This window comes from Somniosus microcephalus, chromosome 13 (assembly GCF_052327205.1).
Source record: "Somniosus microcephalus isolate GS21.2 chromosome 13, FLI_Smic_1.0, whole genome shotgun sequence".
NCBI lineage: Eukaryota > Metazoa > Chordata > Chondrichthyes > Squaliformes > Somniosidae > Somniosus > Somniosus microcephalus.
Window position 1 is genome coordinate 114,179,082 of NC_140999.1, and position 26,589 is coordinate 114,205,670.

The window sequence follows — 26,589 nt, forward strand, 5'->3', positions numbered from 1 at the left end:
AAAGCAGCGGGAACCCAGGAGAGCGTGAGACCTCGGCGGTACTTAAAGCAGCTTAAATCCAGGAGAGCATCAGACCTCGGCGGTACTTAAAGCAGCGGGAGCCCAGGCGAGCGCGAGACCTCGGCGGTACTTAAAGCAGCGGGAGCCCAGGAGAGCGTGACGCCTCGCCGGTACATAAAGCAGCGGGAATACAGGAGAGCGTGAGACCTCGGCAGCACTTAAAGCAGCGGGAAGCCAGGAGAGCGTGAGACCTCGGCGGTAATAAAGCAGCGGGAACCCAGGAGAGCGTGGGACCTCAGCGGTACTTAAAGCAGCGGGACCCCAGGAGAGTGCGAGACCTCGGCGGTACTTAAAGCAGCGGGAGCCCAGGAGAGTGTGAGGCGTCGGCGGTACTTAAAGCAGCGGGAACCCAGGAGAGTGTGAGGTGTCGGCAGTACTTAAAGCAGTGGGAGCCCAGGAGAGCGCGGGACCACGACAGTTCTGAAAGCAGCGGGACCCCAGGAGAGCGCGAGACCTCAGTGGTACTTAAAGCAGCAGGAGCCCACAAGAGCGCGAGACCTCGGCGGTACTTAATGCAGCGGGAACCCAGGAGAGCGCGAGACCTCGGCGGCACTTAAAGCAGCGGGAGCGCGGGAGAACGCGAGACCTTGCCGGGTGATTTAAAGCAGCGGGAGCCCAGGAGAGCGTGAGACCTCGACGGTACTTAAAGCAGCGGGAATCCAGGAGAGCGGAGGAAGCCCTAGAGGAGTACAAAAAGTGCAGGGGGATACTTAAAAAAGAAATTAGGAGATCAAGGAGGGGCCATGAAATAACACTGGCGAGCAAAATAAAGGAAAATCCTAAGATGTTTTATAAGTATATTAAGGGTAAGAGGATAACTAGGGAAAAAATAGGGCCCATTAGGGACAAAAGTGGCAATCTGTGTGTGGAGCCGGAAGATGTAGGAGGGGTTCTAAATGAATTTTTTGCATCTGTTTTCACTATGGAGAAGGACGATGTAGACATAGAAATGGGGCGGGGGGACTGTGATATGCTCGAACATATTCACATCGAGAGGGAGGAGGTATTGGCGGTTTTAGCTGGCCTAAAAATGGATAAATCCCCAGGCCCGGATGAAATGTATCCCAGGCTGCCATGTGAGGCAAAGGAAGAGATTGCGGGGGCTCTAACACATATATTCAGGACCTCTCTGGCCACAGGGGATGTGCCAGAGGACTGGAGAACCACTAATGTAGTACCATTATTCAAGAAGGGAAGTAGGGAAAAACCGGGGAACTACAGGCCAGTGAGCCTAACATCAGTGGTAGGAAAATTATTGGAAAAAATTCTGAGGGACAAAATTTGTCTCCACTTGGAGAGGCAAGGATTAATCAGGGATAGTCAACATGGCTTTGTCAAGGTAAGATCATGTCTGACTAATTTGATTGAATTTTTTGAGGGGGTGACTAGGTGTGTGGATGAGGGTAACGCAGTGGATGTGGTATATATGGATTTGAGTAAGGCCTTCGATAAAGTCCCGCACAGGAGACTGGTCAAGAAGGAAAGAGCCCATGGAATCCAGGGTGCCTTGGCACATTGGATACAAAACTGGCTTAGTGACAGAAGGCAGAGGGTGATGGTCGAAGGTTGTTTTTGTGACTGGAAGCCTGTGGCCAGTGGGGTACCACAGGGATCGGTGCTGGGTCCCTTGCTGTTTGTGGTCTACATTAATGACTTGGATATGAATGTAAAAGGTATGATCAGTAAGTTCGCGGATGATACAAAAATTGGTAGGGTGGTAAATAGCGAGGAGGGTAGCCTCAGTCTGCAGGACGATATAGATGGGTTGGTCAGATGGGCGGAACAGTGGCAAATGGAATTTAACCCGGAAAAGTGCGAGGTGATGCACTTTGGGGGGACTAACAAGGCAAGGGAATACACAATATGGTAAGACCCTAGGCAAGACGGAGGGTCAGAGGGATCTGGGTGTGCAAGTACACAGATCCCTGAAGGCGGCGGAACAGGTGGATAAGGTGGTAAAAAAGGCATATGGGATACTTGCCTTCATTAGCCGAGGCATTGAATATAAGAGCAAGGAGGTTATGATGGAACTGTATAAAACACTGGTTAGGCCACAGCTGGAATACTGTGTGCAGTTCTGGTCGCCACACTACAGGAAGGATGTGATCGCATTGGAGAGGGTGCAGAGGAGGTTCACCAGGATGTTACCGGGGCTGGGGCGCTTCAGCTATGAAGAGAGACTGGGCAGATTGGGTTTGTTTTCCTTGGAGCAGAGGAGGCTGAGGGGGGACATGATTGAGGTGTACAAAATTATGAGGGGCATAGATAGGATGGATGCTGAGGAGCTTTTTCCCTTAGTAGAGGGGTCAATAACTAGGGGGCATAGATTCAAGGTAAAGGGCGGGAGGTTTAGAGGGGATTTGAGGAAGAACTTTTTCACCCAGAGGGTGGTTGGAGTCTGGAACTCACTGCCTGAAAGGGTTGTGGAGGCAGGAACCCTCACAACATTTAAGAAGCATTTGGATGAGCACTTGAAATGCCATAGCATACAAGGCTACGGACCAAATGCTGGAATATGGGATAAGATCAGACAGGGCTTGATGGCCGGCGCGGACACGATGGGCCGAAGGGCCTCTCTCCGTGCTGTATAACTCTATGACTCTATGACTCTATGAGAGCGTGAGATCTCGGCGGTACTTAAAGCAGCGGGAGCCCAGGAGAGCGCGAGACCTCGACGGTACTTAAAGCAGCGGGAATCCAGGAGAGCGTGAGACATCTGCGGTACTTAAAGCAGCGGGAGCCCAGGAGAGCGCGAGACCTCGGTGGTACTTAATGCAGCGGGAGCCCAGGACAGCGCAATACCTTGGCGGTACTTAAAGCAGCGGGAGCCCAGGAGAGCGCGAGACCTCGACGGTAATTAAAGGAGCGGGAATCCAGGAGAGCGTGAGACCTCGGCGGTACTTAAAGCAGCGGGAGCACAGGAGAGCGCGAGACCTCGGTGGTACTTAATGCAGCGGGAGCCCAGGACAGCGCAAGACCTCGGTGGTACTTAATGTAGCGGGAGCCCAGGAGAGCGCGAGACCTCGGTGTTACATAATGCAACGGGAGCCCAGGAGAGCGCGAGACCTCGGCGGTACTTAAAGCAGCGGGAGCCCAGGAGAGTGCGAGAACTCGGCGGTACTTAAAGCAGCGGGAGCCCAGGAGAGTGCGAGGCCTCGGCGGTACTTAAAGCAGCGGGAGCCCAGGGGAGCGTGAGACCTCGCTGGTTGAATTAAAGCAGCGGGAGCCCAGGAGAGCGCGAGACCTCGGCGGCACTTAAAGCAGCGGGAGCGCGGGAGAACGCGAGACCTTGCCGGGTGATTTAAAGCAGCGGGAGCCCAGGAGAGCGCGAGACCTCGACGGTACTTAAAGCAGCGGGAATCCAGGAAAGCGTAGGATGCCCTAGAGGAGTACAAAAAGTGCAGGGGGATACTTAAAAAAGAAATGAGGAGATCAAGGAGGGGCCATGAAATAACACTGGCGAGCAAAATAAAGGAAAATCCTAAGATGTTTTATAAGTATATTAAGGGTAAGAGGATAACTAGGGAAAAAGTAGGGCCCATTAGGGACAAAAGTGGCAATCTGTGTGTGGAGCCGGAAGATGTAGGAGGGGTTCTAAATGAATTTTTTGCATCTGTTTTCACTATGGAGAAGGACGATGTAGACATAGAAATGGGGCGGGGGGACTGTGATATGTTCGAACATATTCACATCGAGAGGGAGGAGGTATTGGCGGTTTTAGCTGGCCTAAAAATGGATAAATCCCCAGGCCCGGATGAAATGTATCCCAGGCTGCTGTGTGAGGCAAAGGAAGAGATTGCGGGGGCTCTAACACATATATTCAGGACCTCTCTGGCCACAGGGGGTGTGCCAGAGGACTGGAGAACCGCTAATGTAGTACCATTATTCAAGAAGGGAAGTAGGGAAAAACCGGGGAACTACAGGCCAGTGAGCCTAACATCAGTGGTAGGAAAATTATTGGAAACAATTCTGAGGGACAAAATTTGTCTCCACTTGGAGAGGCAAGGATTAATCAGGGATAGTCAACATGGCTTTGTCAAGGGAAGATCATGTCTGACTAATTTGATTGAATTTTTTGAGGGGGTGACTAGGTGTGTGGATGAGGGTAACGCAGTGGATGTGGTATATATGGATTTGAGTAAGGCCTTCGATAAAGTCCCGCACAGGAGACTGGTCAAGAAGGAAAGAGCCCATGGAATCCAGGGTGCCTTGGCACATTGGATACAAAACTGGCATAGTGACAGAAGGCAGAGGGTGATGGTCGAAGGTTGTTTTTGTGACTGGAAGCCTGTGGCCAGTGGGGTACCACAGGGATCGGTGCTGGGTCCCTTGCTGTTTGTGGTCTACATTAATGACTTGGATATGAATGTAAAAGGTATGATCAGTAAGTTCGCGGATGATCCAAAAATTGGTAGGGTGGTAAATAGCGAGGAGGGTAGCCTCAGTCTGCAGGACGATATAGATGGGTTGGTCAGATGGGCGGAACAGTGGCAAATGGAATTTAACCCGGAAAAGTGCGAGGTGATGCACTTTGGGGGGACTAACAAGGCAAGGGAATACACAATATGGTAAGGCCCTAGGCAAGACGGAGGGTCAGAGGGATCTGGGTGTGCAAGTACACAGATCCCTGAAGGCGGCGGAACAGTTGGATAAGGTGGTAAAAAAGGCATATGGGATTCTTGCCTTCATTAGCCGAGGCATTGAATATAAGAGCAAGGAGGTTATGATGGAACTGTATAAAACACTGGTTAGGCCACAGCTGGAATACTGTGTGCAGTTCTGGTTGCCACACTACAGGAAGGATGTGATCGCGTTGGAGAGGGTGCAGAGGAGGTTCACCAGGATGTTACCGGGGCTGGAGCGCTTCAGCTATGAAGAGAGACTGGGCAGATTGGGTTTGTTTTCCTTGGAGCAGAGGAGGCTGAGGGAGGACATGATTGAGGTGTACAAAATTATGAGGGGCATAGATAGGATGGATGCTGAGGAGCTTTTTCCCTTAGTAGAGGGGTCAATAACTAGGGGCATAGATTCAAGGTAAAGGGCGGGAGGTTTAGAGGGGATTTGAGGAAGAACTTTTTCACCCAGAGGGTGGTTGGAGTCTGGAACTCACTGCCTGAAAGGGTTGTGGAGGCAGGAACCCTCACAACATTTAAGAAGCATTTGGATGAGCACTTGAAATGCCATAGCATACAAGGCTACGGACCAAATGCTGGAATATGGGATTGGATCAGACAAGGCTTCATGGCCGGTGCGGACACGATGGGCCGAAGGGCCTCTATCCGTGCTGTATAATTCTATGACTCTATGACTCTATGAGAGCGTGAGACCTCGGCGGTACTTAAAGCAGCTGGAATCCAGGAGAGCGTCAGACCTCGGCGGTACTTAAAGCAGCGGGAGCCCAGGCGAGTGCGAGACCTCGGCGGTACTTAAAGCAGCGGGAGCCCAGGAGAGTGTAAGGCCTCGCCGGTACTTAAAGCAACGGGAACACAGGAGAGCATGAGACCTCGACGGCACTTAAAGCAGCAGGAACCAAGGAGAGCGTGAGACCTCGGCGTGTAACAAAGCAACGGGAACCCAGGAGAGCGTGAGACCTCAGCGGTACTTAAAGCAGCGGGACCCCAGGAGAGTGCGAGACCTCGGCGGTACTTAAAGCAGCGGGAGCCCAGGCGAGTGCGAAGCGTCGGCGGTACTTAAAGCAGCGGGAACCCAGGAGAGTGTGAGGTGTCGGCAGTACTTAAAGCAGTGGGAGCCCAGGAGAGCGCGGGACCACGACAGTTCTGAAAGCAGCGGGACCCCAGGAGAGCGCGAGACCTCAGTGGTACTTAAAGCAGCAGGAGCCCACAAGAGCGCGAGACCTCGGCGGTACTTAATGCAGCAGGAACCCAGGAGATCGTGAGACCTCGGCGGCACTTAAAGCAGCGGGAACCCAGGAGAGCGTGAGACCTCGGCGGTAATTAAAGCAGCGGGAGCCCAGGAGAGCGTGAGGTCTCGGCGGCACTTAAAGCAGCGGGAACTCAGTAGAGTGCGAGGCCTCGGCGGTACCTAAAGCAGCGGGAACCCAGGAGAGCGTGAGACCTCGGCGGTACTTAAAGCAGCTTAAATCCAGGAGAGCGTCAGACCTCGGCGGTACTTAAAGCAGCGGGAGCCCAGGCGAGCGCGAGACCTCGGCGGTACTGAAAGCAGCGGGAGCCCAGGAGAGCGTGACGCCTCGCCGGTACATAAAGCAGCGGGAATACAGGAGAGCGTGAGACCTCGGCGGCACTTAAAGCAGCGGGAACCCAGGAGAGCGTGAGACCTCGGCGGTAATAAAGCAGCGGGAACCCAGGAGAGCGTGAGACCTCAGCGGTACTTAAAGCAGCGGGACCCCAGGAGAGTGCGAGACCTCGGCGGTACTTAAAGCAGCGGGAGCCCAGGAGAGTGCGAGGCGTCGGCGGTACTTAAAGCAGCGGGAACCCAGGAGAGTGTGAGGTGTTGGCAGTACTTAAAGCAGTGGGAGCCCAGGAGAGCGCGGGACCACGACAGTTCTGAAAGCAGCGGGACCCCAGGAGAGCGCGAGACCTCAGTGGTACATAAAGCAGCAGGAGCCCACAAGAGCGCGAGACCTCGGCGGCACTTAAAGCAGCGGGAACCCAGGAGAGCGTGAGACCTCGGCGGTAATTAGAGCAGCGGGAGCCCAGGAGAGCGTGAGGTCTCGGCGGCACTTAAAGCAGCGGGAACTCAGTATAGTGCGAGGCCTCGGCGGTACCTAAAGCAGCGGGAACCCAGGAGAGCGTGAGACCTCGGCGGTACTTAAAGCAGCTTAAATCCAGGAGAGCATCAGACCTCGGCGGTACTTTAAGCAGCGGGAGCCCAGGCGAGCGCGAGACCTCGGCGGTACTTAAAGCAGCGGGAGCCCAGGAGAGCGTGACGCCTCGCCGGTACATAAAGCAGCGGGAATACAGGAGAGCGTGAGACCTCGGCGGCACTTAAAGCAGCGGGAACCCAGGAGAGCGTGAGACCTCGGCGGTAATAAAGCAGCGGGAACCCAGAAGAGCGTGGGACCTCAGCGGTACTTAAAGCAGCGGGACCCCAGGAGAGTGCGAGACCTCGGCGGTATTTAAAGCAGCGGGAGCCCAGGAGAGTGTGAGGCGTCGGCGGTACTTAAAGCAGCGGGAACCCAGGAGAGTGTGAGGTGTCGGCAGTACTTAAAGCAGTGGGAGCCCAGGAGAGCGCGGGACCACGACAGTTCTGAAAGCAGCGGGACCCCAGGAGAGCGCGAGACCTCAGTGGTACTTAAAGCAGCAGGAGCCCACAAGAGCGCGAGACCTCGGCGGTACTTAATGCAGCGGGAACCCAGGAGAGCGCGAGACCTCGGCGGCACTTAAAGCAGCGGGAGCGCGGGAGAACGCGAGACCTTGCCGGGTGATTTAAAGCAGCGGGAGCCCAGGAGAGCGTGAGACCTCGACGGTACTTAAAGCAGCGGGAATCCAGGAGAGCGGAGGAAGCCCTAGAGGAGTACAAAAAGTGCAGGGGGATACTTAAAAAAGAAATTAGGAGATCAAGGAGGGGCCATGAAATAACACTGGCGAGCAAAATAAAGGAAAATCCTAAGATGTTTTATAAGTATATTAAGGGTAAGAGGATAACTAGGGAAAAAATAGGGCCCATTAGGGACAAAAGTGGCAATCTGTGTGTGGAGCCGGAAGATGTAGGAGGGGTTCTAAATGAATTTTTTGCATCTGTTTTCACTATGGAGAAGGACGATGTAGACATAGAAATGGGGCGGGGGGACTGTGATATGCTCGAACATATTCACATCGAGAGGGAGGAGGTATTGGCGGTTTTAGCTGGCCTAAAAATGGATAAATCCCCAGGCCCGGATGAAATGTATCCCAGGCTGCCATGTGAGGCAAAGGAAGAGATTGCGGGGGCTCTAACACATATATTCAGGACCTCTCTGGCCACAGGGGATGTGCCAGAGGACTGGAGAACCACTAATGTAGTACCATTATTCAAGAAGGGAAGTAGGGAAAAACCGGGGAACTACAGGCCAGTGAGCCTAACATCAGTGGTAGGAAAATTATTGGAAAAAATTCTGAGGGACAAAATTTGTCTCCACTTGGAGAGGCAAGGATTAATCAGGGATAGTCAACATGGCTTTGTCAAGGTAAGATCATGTCTGACTAATTTGATTGAATTTTTTGAGGGGGTGACTAGGTGTGTGGATGAGGGTAACGCAGTGGATGTGGTATATATGGATTTGAGTAAGGCCTTCGATAAAGTCCCGCACAGGAGACTGGTCAAGAAGGAAAGAGCCCATGGAATCCAGGGTGCCTTGGCACATTGGATACAAAACTGGCTTAGTGACAGAAGGCAGAGGGTGATGGTCGAAGGTTGTTTTTGTGACTGGAAGCCTGTGGCCAGTGGGGTACCACAGGGATCGGTGCTGGGTCCCTTGCTGTTTGTGGTCTACATTAATGACTTGGATATGAATGTAAAAGGTATGATCAGTAAGTTCGCGGATGATACAAAAATTGGTAGGGTGGTAAATAGCGAGGAGGGTAGCCTCAGTCTGCAGGACGATATAGATGGGTTGGTCAGATGGGCGGAACAGTGGCAAATGGAATTTAACCCGGAAAAGTGCGAGGTGATGCACTTTGGGGGGACTAACAAGGCAAGGGAATACACAATATGGTAAGACCCTAGGCAAGACGGAGGGTCAGAGGGATCTGGGTGTGCAAGTACACAGATCCCTGAAGGCGGCGGAACAGGTGGATAAGGTGGTAAAAAAGGCATATGGGATACTTGCCTTCATTAGCCGAGGCATTGAATATAAGAGCAAGGAGGTTATGATGGAACTGTATAAAACACTGGTTAGGCCACAGCTGGAATACTGTGTGCAGTTCTGGTCGCCACACTACAGGAAGGATGTGATCGCATTGGAGAGGGTGCAGAGGAGGTTCACCAGGATGTTACCGGGGCTGGAGCGCTTCAGCAATGAAGAGAGACTGGGCAGATTGGGTTTGTTTTCCTTGGAGCAGAGGAGGCTGAGGGGGGACATGATTGAGGTGTACAAAATTATGAGGGGCATAGATAGGATGGATGCTGAGGAGCTTTTTCCCTTAGTAGAGGGGTCAATAACTAGGGGGCATAGATTCAAGGTAAAGGGCGGGAGGTTTAGAGGGGATTTGAGGAAGAACTTTTTCACCCAGAGGGTGGTTGGAGTCTGGAACTCACTGCCTGAAAGGGTTGTGGAGGCAGGAACCCTCACAACATTTAAGAAGCATTTGGATGAGCACTTGAAATGCCATAGCATACAAGGCTACGGACCAAATGCTGGAATATGGGATAAGATCAGACAGGGCTTGATGGCCGGCGCGGACACGATGGGCCGAAGGGCCTCTCTCCGTGCTGTATAACTCTATGACTCTATGACTCTATGAGAGCGTGAGATCTCGGCGGTACTTAAAGCAGCGGGAGCCCAGGAGAGCGCGAGACCTCGACGGTACTTAAAGCAGCGGGAATCCAGGAGAGCGTGAGACATCTGCGGTACTTAAAGCAGCGGGAGCCCAGGAGAGCGCGAGACCTCGGTGGTACTTAATGCAGCGGGAGCCCAGGACAGCGCAATACCTTGGCGGTACTTAAAGCAGCGGGAGCCCAGGAGAGCGCGAGACCTCGACGGTAATTAATGGAGCGGGAATCCAGGAGAGCGTGAGACCTCGGCGGTACTTAAAGCAGCGGGAGCCCAGGAGAGCGCGAGACCTCGGTGGTACTTAATGCAGCGGGAGCCCAGGACAGCGCAAGACCTCGGTGGTACTTAATGTAGCGGGAGCCCAGGAGAGCGCGAGACCTCGGTGTTACATAATGCAACGGGAGCCCAGGAGAGCGCGAGACCTCGGCGGTACTTAAAGCAGCGGGAGCCCAGGAGAGTGCGAGAACTCGGCGGTACTTAAAGCAGCGGGAGCCCAGGAGAGTGCGAGGCCTCGGCGGTACTTAAAGCAGCGGGAGCCCAGGGGAGCGTGAGACCTCGCTGGTTGAATTAAAGCAGCGGGAGCCCAGGGGAGTGCGAGAACTCGGCGGTACTTAAAGCAGTGGGAGCACAGGAGAGCGCGAGACCTCGGCGGTACTTAAAGCAGCGGGAACCCAGGAGAGTGCGAGACCTCGGTGGCACTTAAAGCAGCGGGAGCCCAGGAGAGCGCGAGTCCTCGGTGGTACTTAAAGCAGCATGAGCCCAGGAGAGCGCGGTACCTCAGCGGTACTTAAAGCAGCGGGAGCCCAGGATAGCGCGAGACCTCGGCGGTACTTAAAGCAGCGTTAATCCAGGAGAGCGTGAGTCCTCGGTGGTACTTAAAGCAGTGTCAGCCCAGGAGAGCGCAAAACCTCTGTGGCACTTAAAGCAGCGGGAATCCAGGAGAGCGTGAGACCTCGCCGGGTGATTTAAAGCAGCGGGAGTCCAGGAGAGCACAGGACCTTAGCGGTACTTAAAGCAGCGGGAGCCCAGGGGAGCGCGGGACCTCGACGGTACTTAAAGCAGTGGGAGCCCAGGAGAGCGCGAGACTACAACAGTACTTAAAGCACCGGGAACCCAGGAGAGCGCGAGACCTCAGCGGTACTTAAAGCAGCGGGAGCCCAGGAGCGCGCGATTCCTCAGCGGTACTTAAAGCAGCGGGAGCCCAGGAGAGTGCGAGACCTCGCCGGGTGATTTAAAGCAGCGTGAGCCCAGGAGAGCGCGGGACCTCAGCGGTATTTAAAGCAGCGGGAGCCCAGGAGTGCGCGAGACCTCAGCGGTACTTAAAGCAGCGGGAGCCCAGGAGAGTGCGAGACCTCGCCGGGTGATTTAAAGCAGCGTGAGCCCAGGAGAGCGCGGGACCTCAGCGGTACTTAAAGCAGCGTGAGCCCAGGAGAGCACGAGACCTCGCCGGGTGATTTAAAGCAGCTGGAGCCCAGGAGAGCGCGGGACCTCAGCGGTACTTAAAGCAGCGGGAGCCCAGGATAGCGCGTGACCTCGCCGGGTGATTTAAAGCAGCGGGAGCCCAGGAGAGCGCGGGACCTCAGCGGTACTTAAAGCAGTGGGAGCCCAGGAGAGCGCGAGACCTCAGTGGTACTTAAAGCAGCGTGAGCCCAGGAGAGCGCGAGACCTCGGCAGTACTTAAAGCAGCGGGAGCGGCTACCACAGACCAGTGAGTGTATAGAAGTAAAAAGTAATCGAAGTGTGACATCACCAGAAAGCAGGCAAGTGAGTAATTACTTTCAATTTGATCCATTGTCAGGGACAGGAGTTGTGTGACTACAAGCGAGGGAAGTATTGGGATCCAGGAGGTAGTGATGAAAGAGCCTCAGCCCTTGGCCTTGTCCAACAGGTATGAGATTCTTGCTCCCTGTGTGGACAAGGGCAGGGACTGCAGGGAGGATGAGCAAACTGACCACAGCACCGTGGTACAGGGAGCCAATCAAGTGGGGGGAGTAAAAAGAAATGTTGCAGTGATTGGGGACAGTATAGTGAGGGGGATAGATACTGTTCTCTGCAGCCGAGAGCGTGAGTCCCGAAGGCTGTGTTGCCTGCCCAGTGCCAGGGTTAAGGACATCTCCTCTGGGCTGGAGAGGAACTTGGAGTGGGAGGGGGAAGATCCAGTTGTCATGGTCCACGTAGGTACCAATGACATAGGTAGGACAAAGAAAGAGGTTCTGCTGAGAGAGGTTGAGCAGCTACGGGCTAAATTAAAAAGCAGAACCACAAAGGTGATAATCTTTGGATTACTACCTGAGCCATGAGCGAATTTGCATAGGGTAAATAAGATCAGAGAAATGAACGAGTGGCTCTAAGACTGGTGTGGGAGAAATGGGTTTCGATTTGTGGGGCACTGGCACCAGTACTGGGATAAGAGGGAGCTGTTCCATTTGGACGTGCTTCACTTGAACCATGTAGGGGCTAGAGTCCTGGCGAATCGAATAACTAGGGCTGTAGAGAGGGCTTTAAACTAAATGGTGTGGGGGAGGATCCAGGTGAGCGGGAAAATAAAAAGTCAATGAGAAATGAGAAAGCAATAGAGCAGGATACAGATGGGGAAATAATAACCAGAGTGTGACAGGGAGGGACAGAATGCTTAAAAATAAGAGTTTAACAGAAAAAAAGGCCAAAACAAGGAAAAATGGTAAAAAGATAAAGTTAAAAGCTCTGTATCTGATGCACGCAGCATTCGTAACAAGATAAATGAGTTGACGGCACAATTAGATACAAATGGGTATGATCTGATCGCCATTACAGAGACGTGGTTGCAAGGCGACCAGGACTGGGAACTGAATATTCCAGGGTATGTGATATTTCGGAAGGATAGAAAGAAAGGAAAGGGAGGTGGGGTGGCACTGTTGTTAAAAGATGGGATCAATGCAGTGGTGAGAAGTGATAATTGTCATAAATCGCAACTTCTACAAGAAGTAACTCAGGAATTACTACTGGATGGCCAGCTGAGGGCGCCGTCCGAGGAGTATAAATACTCGGGCGTGGGCCCAACTTGGCCAGAGACAATCTGGAAACAGGAAGCTAGTGACTACTAACTAGACCTCAATGTTTTGTTACAAGTCGATTAAAGCCTTGCTTTATGTACAACCAAGTGCGTAGTGAGTCTTTATTACGTCAATATTGGCTCAGAAGGTCAAGATGTAGAATCAGTTTGGGTGGAGATAAAAAATAATAAGGGGAAAAAGTCTCTGATGGGTGTAGTCTACAGGTCCCTGAACAGTAGCAATACTGTTGGACAGAGTATAAATCAACAAATAATGGAGGCCTGTAAAAAAGGTACGGTATTAATCGTGGGTGATTTTAATCTCCATATTGATTGGACAAATCAAATTGGCCATGGTAACCTGGAGGAGGAGTTCATAGAGTGCATCCGGGATGTTTTCCTAGAACAGTATGTAATGGAACCAACCAGGGAGCAGGCTATCTTGGATCTGGTACTGTGTAATGAGCCAGAATTAATAAATGATTTCATAGTAAAGGATCCTCTAGGAACGAGTGATCATAGCATGGTTGAATTTCAAATTCAGTTGGAGGGTGAGAAAGTTGTATCTCAAACCAATGTCCTGATCTTAAACAAAGGCAATTATAATGGCATGAGGGCAGAACTGGCTAAAGTGGACTGGAAAAACAAATTAAAGGGTAAGAATGTTGAAATGCAGTGGCGGACATTTAAGGAGATATTTCATAACTCTCAACAAAAATATATTCCAGTGAGAAAGAAAGATTTTAAGAAAAGGGAGTACCATCAGTGGTTAACTAAGGAAGTAAAGGATGGTATCAAATTGAAAACGAAGGCATATAATGTTGCCAAGATTGGTTGGAGAGCAGAGGATTGGGAAATTTTTAAAAACCAGCAAAGGATGACTAAAAAAATAATAAAGAGAGCGAAGATGAATTATGAGGGTAATCTGGCAAGACACATTAAAACAGATAATAAGAGCTTCTACAGTTATATAAAAAGGAAGAGGGTAGCTAAAGTAAACGTTGGTCCCTTAGAGGATGAGACTGGGTAATTAATATTGGGGAACGGGGGAATAGCAGAGACTCTGAACAAATATTTTGCATCTGTCTTCACTGTAGAAGACATTAACAACATCCCAATAATGGATAATCAAGGGGCTACAGGGAGTGGGGAACTGAAGACAATCACTGTCACTAAGGAAATAGTACTCGGTAAAATAATGGGACTAAAAGATGACAAGTCCCCTGGACCATACGGCCTGCATCCCAGGGTCTTAAAAGAAGTGGCTGCAGAGATAGTGGATGCATTGGTTGCAATATACCAAAATTCCCTGGACTCTGGAGAGGTCCCAACGGATTGGAAAACCGCTAATGTAACACCCCTATTTAAGAAAGGAGGGAGCCAGAAAGCAGGAAACTATAGACCAGTTAGCCTAACATCTGTCGTTGGGAAAATGCTGGAGTCCTTCATTAAGGAAGCAAGTAGGGCATTTAGAAAAACATACTGCAGTCAAGCAGAATCAGCATGGTTTTAGGAAAGGGAAATCATGTTTAACAAATTTGCTGGAGTTCTTTGAGGATGTAACAAGCAGGGTGGACAAGGGTGAGCCAGTGGATGTGGTGTATTTGGATTTCCAGAAGGCATTCGATGAGGTGCCACATAAAAGGTTACTGCATAAGATAAGAGCTCAAGGAATTGGGAGTAATCTATTAGCGTGGATAGAGAATTGGCTAACTAACAGAAAGCAGAGAGTCGGGATAAGTGGGTCATTTTCTGGTTGGCAAACAGTAACTGGTGAGGTGCCACAGGGATTGGTGCTGGGGCCTCAACTATTTACAATCTACATTAATGACTTGGATGAAGGGACCGAGTGTAATGTAGCCAAGTTTGCGGATGTTACAAAGATGGGTGGGAAAGCAAGTGGTGCAGAGGACTCAAAGAATCTGCAAAGGGATATAGACAGGCTAAGTGAGTGGGCAAACATTTGGAAGATGGAGTATAATGTGGGAAAGTGCGAGGTTATCCACTTTGGCAGGAAAAACAAAAAAAGTAAACTATTATTTAACTGGAGGGAGATTACAAAATGTTACAGTTCAGAGGGACCTGGGGGTCCTTGTGCATGAAACACAAAAAGTTAGCATGCAGGTACAGCAAGTAATCAAAAAGGCAAATGGAATGTTGGCATTTATTTCAAGGGGGTTGGAGTATAAAAGCAGGGAAGTCCTGCTACAACTGTATAGGGTATTGGTGAGGCCACACCTTGAGTACTGCGAAGTTTCACTCGGTTGATTCCGGAGATGAGGGGGTTGACTTATGAGGAAAGGTTGAGCAGGCAAATTTAGAAGAATGAGAGGTGATCTTATTGAAACATATAAGATACTGAGGGGGCTATACAAGTTAGATGCAGAGAGGATGTTTCCCCTCGTGGGGGAATCTAGAACTCGGGGGCATAGTTTCAGAATAAAGGGTCGCCCTTTTAGAACTGAGATGAGGTGGAATTTCTTCTCAGAGGGTCGTAAATCTGTGGAATTCTCTGCCCCAGAGAGACATGGAGGCTGGGTCATTAAATACATTTAACATAAGAACATAAGAAGTAGGAGCAGGAGTAGGCCATACGGCCCCTCGGGCCTGCTGCACCATTTAATAGGATCATGGCTGATCCGAACCTAGACTCACGTCCACTTCCCTGCCCGTTCCCCGTAACCCCTACTTCCCTTATCAGCTAGGAAACCATCTCCGTTTTAAATTTATTTAATGTCGCAGCTTCCACAGCTCTCTGAGGTAGCAAATTCCATAGATTCACCACCCTCTGAGTGAATAAGTTTCTCCTCATCTCAGTTTTGAAAGGGCAGCCCCTTATTCTAAGATTATGCCCCCTAGTTCTAGTCTCACCCATCAGTGGAAACATCCTCACCGCATCCACCCGATCAAGCCCCCTAACAATCTTATATGTTTCGATAAGATCGCCTCTCATTCTTCTGAATTCCAATGAGTAGAGGCCCAACCTACTCAACCTTTCCTCATAAGTCAACCCCCTCATCTCCGGAATCAACCGAGTGAAACTTCTCTGAACTGCCTCGAGAGCAAGTATATCTTTTCTTAAATATGGAAACCAAAACTGTACGCAGTATTCCAGGTGTGGCCTCACCAGTACCCTGCTTTTATACTCCATCCCCCTTGCAATAAAAGCCAAGATTCCATTGGCCTTCCTGATCACCTGCTGTACCTGCATACTAACCTTCTGTGTTTCATGCACCAGGACCCCCAGATCCCTTTGTACTGTAGCACTTTGCAGTTTCTCTCCATTTAGATAATAACTTGTTCTTTGATTTTTTTTCTGCCAAAGTGCATAAACTCACACTTTCCAACATTATATTCCATCTGCCAAATTTCTGCCCACTCACTTAGCTTGTCTATGTCCTTTTGCAGGTTTTTTATGTCCTCCTCACTCACTGCTTTCCCTCCCATCTTTGTATCGTCGGCAAACTTGGATATATTGCACTTGGTCCCCTCCTCCAAATCGTTAATATAGATTGTAAAGAGTTGGGGTCCCAGCACTGACCCCTGCGGAACACCACTAGTTACTGATGGCAGAATTCTGTAAAAGTATCCTCCGGACTCAAAGGAAAACAGTAAACAATGCATGCAGGGCAGAACTAGGCCAATATCCATTAATAATCACTATCCAAAAAAGAGCCACCAAATTTTGGAATCACCTACAAATGAGCAATCCCCAATGCTATCACTACGACGCCCTGAAATGCCAAGAGAGGACCATAAAGAAGAATACCCTCAGTCAACTAGTCCTGGGACTCAGTGAAGTAACTACTAACAATACTAACAATAACCAGCCCCAGGACAGTGACAGGGTAACACAAAGAATTCGACCCAACACAATCGTCGCTAAGCAAAAGGAAAAATATCTGACATATTGGGCAGAAACAACAAAAACCCAAAGCAAACTCAATTGCTACTTGGCCCTAAACAGACAATACAACATAGCTGATTACCTGACCATGGTAAAGGATAACAAACTGAGAAGAACCTTGACAAGGTACAGACTTAGCGAACATAGCCTAGCGATCGAAAAAGGCAGACACAGGCAGACCAGGCTGCCAAGAGAGGACAGGATATGCTCTCACTGCAGTCAGGGAGTGGTGGAGACAGAGATGCACTTCCTCACAGCTTGTGGAAAATATCAGGGCATCAGGGAGAATTTCTACCAAAAATTCTCACAAATATGCCCTGATTTCAGAAATCTGAGTGACAACCAAAAACTCCCATTCCTACTGGGAGAGGAGAGAAACTGTATAACACTGGCGGCACACTATGTTACAGCTTGCCATGAACAGAGGGACAACCAGTAAACTAAGAAAAGAATATATATAAACAATGCGAATGTATATTTATACACTCAGGGATATACCTGTTTATACACTGTATGAATAGAACTGCGTTTATGTGCTAAACCATAAATGTATTTTGATGCTTTGGCAACATAAGATGTAACTTATCATGCCAATAAAGCGATTTGAATTGTGAATTGTGAATTGTACTGATTGCCAACCTGAGAATGAACCATTTATCCCAACTCTCTGTTTTCTATTAGATAGCCAATCTTCCACCCATGCCAGCATATTACCCCCAACCCTGTGATTTTTTTATCTTGTGCAGTAATCTTTTGTGTGGCACCTTGTCAAATGCCTTTTGGAAGTCCAAATACACCACATCCACTGGTTCCCCTTTATCCACCCTGTTTGTTACGTCCTCAAAGAATTCGAGCAAATTTGTCAAACATGACTTCCCCTTCATAAAACCATGCTGACTCTGTCCGATTAAATTATGCTTATCCAAGTGTCCTGTTATTGCTTCCTTAATAATGGACTCCAACATTTTACCAACCACAGATGTTAGGCTAACTGGTCTATAGTTTCCAGCCTTTTGTCTATCTCCCTTTTTAAATAAGGGCGTTACATTAGCAGTTTTCCAATCTGCTGGGAGCTTTCCTGAATCCAGGGAGCTTTGGAAAATTACCACCAATGCATCCGCAATCCCTACCGCCACTTCTCTCAAGACCCTAGGATGTAAGCCATCAGGTCCAGGGGATTTATCCACCTTAAGTCCCATTATCTTACCGAGTACCATCTCCTTAGTGATTTTAATCGTGTTTAGCTCCTCCCCCCCCTAAAGCCCCCTGTTTGTCCAGTGTTGTGATATTTTTAGTGTCCTCTACTGTAAAGACTGATACAAAATATTTGTTCAGCGTTTCTGCCATCTCCATGTTCCCCACTACTAATTTCCCGGTCTCGTCCTCTAAGGGACCAACATTCTCTTTAGCCACCCTTTTCCTTTTTATATAACTGTAGAAACTCTTGCTATCTGTTTTTATATTTTTTGCTAGTTTACTTTCATAATCTATCTTCCCTTTCTTAATTAATCTTTTAGTTATTCTTTGCTGGCTTTTAAATGTTTCCCAATCTTCTATCATCCCATTAGATTTGGCTACTTTATATGCCCTTGTTTTCAGTCGGATACTATCCTTAATTACTTTATTTAGCCACGGATGGCTGTCTTTTCTTTTATGCCCCTTTTTCCTCAGTGGAATATATTTTTCTTGAAAGTTGTGAAATAGCTCCTTGAATGTACACCACTACTCATGTACCGTCTTACACCTTAATCTATTTCCCCAGTCCACTTTAGTCAACTCTGCTCTCATACCTTCATAGTCTCCTTTATTTAAGCTTAGTACGCTGGTTTGAGATCCAACTCTCTCACCCTCCTACTGAATTTGGAATTCAACCATGTTATGGTCACTCATTCCAAGGGGATCCTTTACTAGGACATTTTTTATTAATCCTGTCTCATTACACAGGACCAGATCTAAGATTGCCTGGCCCCTGGTTGGTTCAGTAACATACTGCTCAAGGAACCCGTCCGTAATGCACTCTATGAACTCTTCCTCAAGGCTGCCCTGCCCAGTTTGATTTGTCCAGTCAATATGAAAGTTAAAATCACCCATGATTATAGCTGTTCCCTTATTACAAGCCCCAACTATTTCCTGATTTATACTCTGACCAACAGAGTTGCAACTGTTAGGAGGCCTATAGACTACACCCACTAGCGACTTTTTCCCCTTATTATTCCTTATCTCCACCCAAACTGTTTCACTATCCTGGTCCTTTGACCCAATATCATTTCTCACTATTGCAGTGATTCCATCCTTTATTAACATAGCCACCCCACCTCCCTTTCCTTCCTGTCTGTCCTTCCTAATAGTCAAATACCCCTGGATGTTTAGTTCCCAGTCATGGTCACCTTGCAGCCATGTTTCTGTAATGGCCACCAGATCATACCCATGTGTAGTTACTTGTACCATCAACTCGTCTATTTTGTTACGAATGCTGCGTGCATTCAGATAATGAACTTTTAAATATGTTTTGTGACAATTTATTCCTGCTTTTGCCCCCTTTACTACTTTACCTTTATCTTTATTTATTCTGTCCCTTCCTGACACGCTCTGGTTTTTAATTCCCCCACTGCTACCTTGCTCTATTGCCTTCTCCACTGACATTATTATTTTTCGCTCTCTTGAAACCTCCCCCCGACTAATTAGTTTAAAGCCCTCTCGATAGCCCTAGTTATTCGATTCACCAGGATTCTAGTCCCAGCACTGGCCAAGTGAAGTCTGTCCCAACGGAACAGCTCTCTCCTGTCCCAGTACTGGTGCCAGTGTCCCCAGATGCAAAACCCATTTCTCCCACACCAGTCTTTGAGCCACGCATTTAACTCTCTGATTTTATTTACCCCAGCCAAATTTGCTCGGTGGAGATAGACAAATTTTTGTAAGATAAGGGAGTGAAGGTTTATGGGGGGTGGGTGGGGAAGTGGCTTTGATCCCAAGATCAGCCATGATCTTATTGAATGGTGGAGCAGGCTCGAGGGGCCAAGTGGCCTATTCCTGCTCCTATTTCTTATGTTCTTATGTAATGCCAGAAAACAGGTTATTGTTGTATTGCCACAGTCAGTGGCTTCGGAAGAAGGATTGACTCTTGAACTTGCAGTGCTGTGCGCGTTCATACTCACTGTAGACAGAGGTATGGTAGGCACTGAGCAAATGGAAGGGAGGCAAGGGTTCTTACAGGAACTTAAAATGGGATAGAGCTAATATGGCATTTCACTTTGTGGTGGGTGGACCTCTTACTTTGGATCTCACAGTAACCATGAAGTTCTGATGTTGCGAGAGGACAGGACCAAACTGAACTGTAATGTCCCGAACAGCCAAATGGACTGCTACTTCTTAGAAATAGATTTTCATCTCATTCAGTGTCACTGCTCACTCCCTTAAGTGGACCTTACATCCTCTATCTTTTGGAGTATGCCCTTTTCTGACTCATATCTAAATAAACAAGAGTGAGACTCGGGGCTCATAACAGAGAATCCTGATGCTGTATACAGGCTACTGGAATAAATCATGCATCACCGAGTGAATTCTTCTCCCTTCCAAAACAAACTGGCTGTGTACTCTTAACCAACATGAGGTGTAGGCTTTGAACCACTGAGTGGTTTTATTTACATAGGACAGATGAATGAATGGTATGCATTTTAATAAAGTGAGATATCATCCCTGTACTTAATATATACAAAGCCAAGAACACCACAGCCAGAATTTTCCAGGGTGGTAGCTGTAATATGTGTGGGTAGAACAAATGAAGGACAGAGACAGGATGAGTTGCTAGTCAAGATACTTATTTACTAAGCCAGAACAAACTGAGCACGTTCATACTAAACCATGTGACAAACCATGTGATAATACATTACACTACTTTCCACTTAAAAAAATGTACATATTCCCCTCTCAAATACAACAAAACTATGGTCCCACCTTTCCCAGCATTACATGTACCACATAACAAAAACTCCTGGCTTTTTTTCTTCTAAATCAACACAAATGCTACAAATGAACTTCAAATCCAATTTATTAACAGGTTTGCGGAGCCTTCCTGATCTCCTTACAGAGGCCTAGAAATTCGGTTGGTAGCACCAGCAGTTAGCACCTAAAGAGCCCGAGAATTGGGGCGTAACCCAATGTTGGGGTGGGCAAAATGAAGATAGTGACAACTCCCATATTGACTATACATTTAACGCCTCCGCTAAGTGTTTGCACGCGCCCGCGTGCACAAGCAGATCATGACGTCATTTCAGTGTGCAACACCTTTTAGGCACCCCTGACCGAATATTGGGTGGTGCCCGGAACCTTACGCCTAGCGCTGTTAGTGACAGTTCGAAGGAACGTTAGCAGGCCCTTCTCAGAGTCGGGGGGCACTATTTAAAGGGGACAGCTCTAGTATAAAAGCTGCAGCCACTTGGCCTGTTCATTGCGATCGTTGCTGGAGAGCGTTGGTGAGCTACTGTGGAGCAGCGTTTTTGGAATTTAGCATTAGAGTACTTGGGACCTTCAAACCTGTCCGGAGCAGTTGGAGCACTACACCTAACAGCGTTTTGACCAACTGGCATCGGAATGGGAGCTGCTTTGGGGGGCGACGGCCTCATGGCCGAACACTGTGAAGGGGCAGAGAGACGGCGGGAGAGAGGGCTGGGATTGGCCAGAAGGAGGGGGGGCAATGGAGGTCGGCCAATCCGAGGGTATGCTGCGAGGGTCTTTAGGCAGCAGGTGTCATACCTTGACATGTCGGAGGAGCAGTGCGTGCGAAGGCTCCGATTCGGGAGGGACGTTGTTACTGAGCTGTGCCACCTGCTTGCTGAGGATCTGCAGCCGCATCTACGGTGCAGGACCTCTTTGTCAGTGGCCGTAAAACTGACTGTTGCCCTCAGTTTCTAAGCCACCGGATCCTTTCAGTCAGCCACTGGGGACATTGCGAATATCTCTCAGTTTGCAGTCCACTGTTGCATCCGGCAAGTTACAGCTGCCCTTTATAGACGAAGGCATCAATTCATCACCTTCCCTCTGACCCTGGAGAAGCAGGCGGAGCGCGCGCAGGGCTTCGCTTCTATTGCGGACTTCCCCATGGTGCAGGGGGCGATTGACTGCACACACGTGGCTTTGAGGGCGCCATTCCAGAATCCTGAGGACTTCCGCAACCGCAAGGGGTTCCACTCCCTCAACGTGCAGCTGGTCTGTGACCACCGCCAAATCATCATGGCAGTCAACGCCCAATTCCCAGGGAGCAGCCACGATGCCTTTATCCTGCGGCAGACCTCAGTTTGTGACCTTTTTGAGGGGCCGGCTCGACCACGAGGCTGGCTTATTGGGGACAAGGGCTATCCTCTCTGCCCATGGCTGATGACACCACTCCGTCTGGCCGCCACCCCAGCAGGAGAGCTGTTCAACAGCAGCCATCAGGCGACCAGGAACATTGTAGAGCACACTATTGGTGTGCTCAAACAGCGTTTCCGCTGTTTGGACCATTCGGGGGGAGCCCTGCAGTACTCGCTGGAGCAAGTGGGTCACATCGTCGTCGTCTGCTGCATGCTCCACAACTTGGCGATTCAACGCACCCAGCCAATTCCAGCTGTCCCTCAACGTCCAGCAGAGCAGGCGGACGAGGAGGAGGAGGAGGAGGAAGAGCAGGCGGAGGAGGAGTCGGAGGAGGAGCATGCGGACGAGGAGGAGGAGGAGGAGGAAGATGGAAGGGCTCCTGAAAGTGGAAGGGCCATCCGTCAGAGGCTCATCAGGACTCGTTTCGAGGCCCCTCTGGCGGAATGATGGGTGTCTTTACTCCTGCGCACTTTGCATCTTTGAAAGCCTCTGAAGGCCAGCATCACTGTAAATAGTCACGTGTACCATAGCACATTAAAACTTTTCTTTATTGTCACAAAAGTCTTTCATTACAGCAAAGCAACGTCAAGTCAACAGAAACCATAAATAACAAAATAACAGTTAACTCTTCGGCAAAGCCGAAAAACTAAACAAACCATTCCCAACAATTACAACAGGTGAGGGTGTCCTTGAATTTGGCCAAAGAAACATCTCAGCACCTCCCTCTACTGCTGGCCCCTTGATGGAGAACGACTTCTCTTTCGCGGTTGGTCCCTTCCCTCCGTGCTGCTCCTACATAATTGAACCCTAGTGGCAGGGTGAAGGCTGGGGGACGCCTGCTGACTGTGTGGAAGCGCAGAAGCCCCTGAGGGACGGCCTGGCCAACCTCTGGTCTTGGAGGGAGCGGACGCAGGCTGCTTGATCTGAGCATGGCTGGAAGCAGTGTGCCCTGCAGGTGGTGGCAGCTGCACTGCAGACGTACCAGCGCTGGCATGTGCAATGGTCAACTGCCGAGGGAGGACACCTGCACCATGGTCGGACGACACACTGGCTCTCTGAGGGGACCGGTTCGGCTCATCCACCACAATCGCATGCTCCACTGATTCCTTGTATGGGACTGGAAGGGCCCGGGGTGATCCTAGCTGATGCAGATAGGGTGGCTGCAGTGAGAGTTCGCGTTGCCTCAATCTGGGTGTGGACGAGGCCGGCAAGTGACTGCGTGGCAGCAGTGAGGACCTGTGTGGCAGGTGCCAGTGCTTCGGAGAAGCCCTGGACAGCTCTTTCCATTGCTTCGGACAAGGCCGGAGCAGTCCGTTCCACTGCCTCGGACAAGCCCTGGACAGACCTTTCCAGGGATTGTCCGAAGCCCTGAACAGTCCTTTCCATAGCAGCCTCGAAGCCCTGGACAGTCCTCTCCATGGCTGCCCCGAAGCCCTGGAGAGTCCTCTCCATTGTTGCCCCGAAGCCCTGGAGAATCCTCTCCATTGCTGCCCCGAAGTCCAACACACTCTTTGCCAGTGTTTCTATTGACTGAGGCATCCTCCCCACTGCAGCCATCAGCTCAGTGTGCCTGAGTCGGGCTTGGGTGCTCATTTCAGCCAGGCGACGCACCTCCTCTGCACTCTGTGCAGCAGTCATCACTACCTGCCTTGCCCTCCGGGGAGGCGGAGGCCGAACTTGCCTACCCCCCTTGCGTTGCTGCATGCCGCTTGTTCCGGCAACTGGCTCATCATCAGAGCCCCCCCACTTCCCCTCCAGGGAACTACTATCCCCAGTCTGCAGATGTGTATGCTCCCCTGAGATTGGAACGGATGCTCCGGCTTCCTCCTGATCCTCACCTCCGGAGGCACTGGCACTGGCAGCTTCAGGGCGTTGATCCCGAGTTGGTGATGAATCATCTGAAAGCAGGGAGGTGGAAGAGTGGCTTTAGCCAAAGGACAGGTTGGCGGCAAGGCATGCCAGATTGCGGCAAGGCTCTGACATGGCTGCACACTGAGGAAGCATGCTGGTGGGGGGACCAAGTGGAAGGAAACAGCTGAAAAAGGTGAGAGCCTTACCCTCGCTGTCGAGAATGGGGTCGGCAGCTGCAGTGGTAACAGGACCACTCAGACGTCCTCCAAGATTCTGGTGCACTCTCTCCTCGAGATCCGTGAGAATGACGACTTGTGGAGGCCCGCCACCGGTTCGAAGCTGGTCCTTTCGCATCGCCGCCAGCTTGGACTGCAGTGGAAAGAAGGGGAAGTTCTGTAACATGAGGCCTTGAGAGATCATCTCATGCCCCCCATGGTGCAAGAGCCCTTACATGTGGCCTTGAGTCAAATGTCCATGTGTGTGCCCAGAAAGGGCCATGGGTGCTTGCTGACAGATGGCCATTGGGGCATCATGGCAACAGGGTGCTCGAAGTCAGGTGCAGATGGAGGGAATCAGAAGTTTGCATAAACAACACTCACCCTAATGAACCAAGTGAGGTCGTTGAATTTCTTCCTGCATTGAACAGGGCTCCTGGTCGCCATACTGCTGGAGTTGACCCTCAGAGAAACCTCCCTCCAAGATCGCCGGTAATCCTTTTGATTCGGCCTCCTGCCATTGTCAGGATACAGAACATCTCGACGGCGCTCCACTGCGGACACCAACTGGTCCAGAGCCTCAGTGCTGAAGCGCGCTGCTCTCTGTCTCACCTTCTCCATCCTCACCAAGTTTTTTGCACCAGAGAAGGGCGAGCGCCGATTCTGAGGCCTACAGGGCGTTGAGTGTGGCAGCTCAGGCTGACTGACCCACCCCTTTAAGAGCCGGCCGGCGCCTGGAAGTCTCGTGGTTTCCGGTAATTGAGATCACCTGCGCTGCGCCCGTCCGCGACGATATTGGGTAGCGCCTGAACTTTTGCGCCTTAGGAGCCCCGTGCAACATCTGAATTCGCACCTCAATCCCCTTTGGGGGCGATGCAACCCAATATCGCGCCAGGCAGTGATAAGTTTCGTCTGGCTATAAACTTTGCGCAGCGCCAGTTCTAATGCCTCAAGCGGGGCTATACCCAATTTCTAGGCCTCTTCAGGCTGTTTTGTTCTGGTTCCGAACTCAAAGATGATCCTGTTTCTATCTCAGATTTGTTTGAACCTGGTACTTCAGTTTCTGAAGTCTGAATGGAGTCAAACTCATGTATGTGTTCATGATCAAGTGGTTCAAGGTCATGCCTTGGTTTATCTCTAGCAGAGATCATTTGATCTACATGAACACTTCGGATGTTGTCACCAATTTCAACCAATTATCTCTTGGTTCCACCAACCTCTGCTAAGGTTCCTATATTCCATTTGTGTGAACTCAACTTGCCAGAGACACTGAGAACACGAATACACGTGTGTAACCCCTTCACGGTTCTCTAGATATATGTGAGATGTGGTCTCTGTTGTCGACAGTATTCTATAGTCCAGTAAGGAGATCACTACTACAATGGCTTAATTCTAATTATCTTACTTTATAGTTTTAACGTCAGACAGTATAAGAAGATTACGGGTCAATGACCTAAATTAGACATTTGCATACATTAGAATGAATCTAGACATAATAAACATACATTCTCCATTTATATGGATTCAAAGGAGAATCTGTCCCTGTGTCCAAATTTGAGTGCACTCTTTCGTTGGCGCGCTTAAGTTGGAGCTCATGGTATGTATAATGTCTGCAAGACTTACGACTCCGAACCCCTTCGTTGAATTCTCTTAACGATCACTGAATCCCACTTTGAGTTCTGGATGCAGAGCTACTAATACGAAGGGCGGCAGCCGAGTTTGGAAGCCCGGGACGGGATGCGGCAGCCATTTGCCTCCTGAGCCCTCTTTTCAGAGCTCCTGCCCTCTTCTCTTCCAGTCGCTCCTTTTTCCTGCTCGAAAAAACCCGACTCCACCCCTTCCTCCTGGGGTTTCTGCCTGGAGACTGCGCAGCCTCACTGTCTGCAACAGTTGATACTGGTGCAGAATTATGGAAAGTCTGCTGTTAAGTCACATTGTGTCCTTAAATGTTCTTGCCGTACCTTCACATGGGCAACTTTAACCCAGGGATTTATAACAATGATAATACAGTGTCTAAGTTAAAGATTGATAACCATACTTAGCGTACATAACATTTCCAGTGGGTATTACACTCCCCCCCTACCAAATATAGGCATGTCCCCATGACTAATGAACTTTACACATAAGTGGTTGCATGCTTCCCAACCATGTATAAAGGGAGGTAACTTATCGAGCTGTAGGGGCTATCATTACACTTGGCACTCCTAGTGTACTGTATGCCAATCTTTCAGGAACCTTCTTAACTCGCTGTGAGCTCCTTATTTCGGATACCCGGTCTTCAGTTCCTTCAACTACGTTGGAGGCGTTGGTTCCTTTGTTATCATGCCTTTCAGTCTCTTTTATCTCCTTCTCGGAAGCATTTGGTTCTTCCCAGACCATGTCCAAGTCTGAGCTAAATGGTTCAGACAATTCATCCAGATTCTGTCTTATGCGTCTTTCTGGGAGGTCGTACTGTGGCGACACGCCACCACTGGACATAATCCGCTCACGGCGGCACGGAGAGTTTAAGCAGACGCCCCCAGCTGGGGGCCCTTTCCTCCAGCAACTTGTTTCCCGCAGGGACAGGCTGCCGGGAGCACTTCCTGTCTGGGGAGTATTTAAGTGGATGCGTGGGCTTTTCCAGTTCCTCTTTGCCATGAGGTTGAATAATGCAGTTGTGTGTTACTAGCTCTGGTCTCGACTCCCACGTTTGCCGCGGTATCTCAACACTGGTGACCCCGATGCT